Source organism: Eimeria mitis, genomic scaffold, assembly GCF_000499745.2.
Source record: "Eimeria mitis Houghton genomic scaffold, Emh_scaff2480, whole genome shotgun sequence".
NCBI classification, from domain to species: Eukaryota; Apicomplexa; class Conoidasida; order Eucoccidiorida; family Eimeriidae; genus Eimeria; species Eimeria mitis.
In genome coordinates, this window is record NW_013570819.1 from 6,726 (window position 1) to 6,989 (window position 264).

General features: G+C 52.7%; 1 protein-coding gene across 1 annotated transcript in view; it reads right to left on the reverse strand.

The window, feature by feature from the left end:
* Nucleotides 1-264, reverse strand: part of EMH_0054450 (uncharacterized protein) — a gene marked incomplete at both ends in the record, with an annotated part of 3,107 nt that overhangs the window by 1,414 nt on the left and 1,429 nt on the right. The window lies entirely within an intron of this gene.

A 264-nucleotide genomic window follows, 5' to 3' on the forward strand; every position in this document is an offset into this window, starting at 1 on the left:
CACCAAAGCTTTCTATCATAGAAACGAAATGATATACTACGACAAACACGGGTGCGCAGCAAGCTGCAGCAGCAGCAGCAGCAACAGCAGCAGCAGCAGCAGCAGCAGCAGCAGCAGCAGCATGCTGCGCTGCGGGGTAGTGCGTCTGCTCCTGCCGAAACGTTACACCCCAAGGTTTTAGGGTTTAGGGTTTGAGGGTTTAGGGTTTAGGGTTTGTGTTTCAGGCGCGAGCACGAGTGTTTAAGGGTTTAGGGTTTAGGGTTT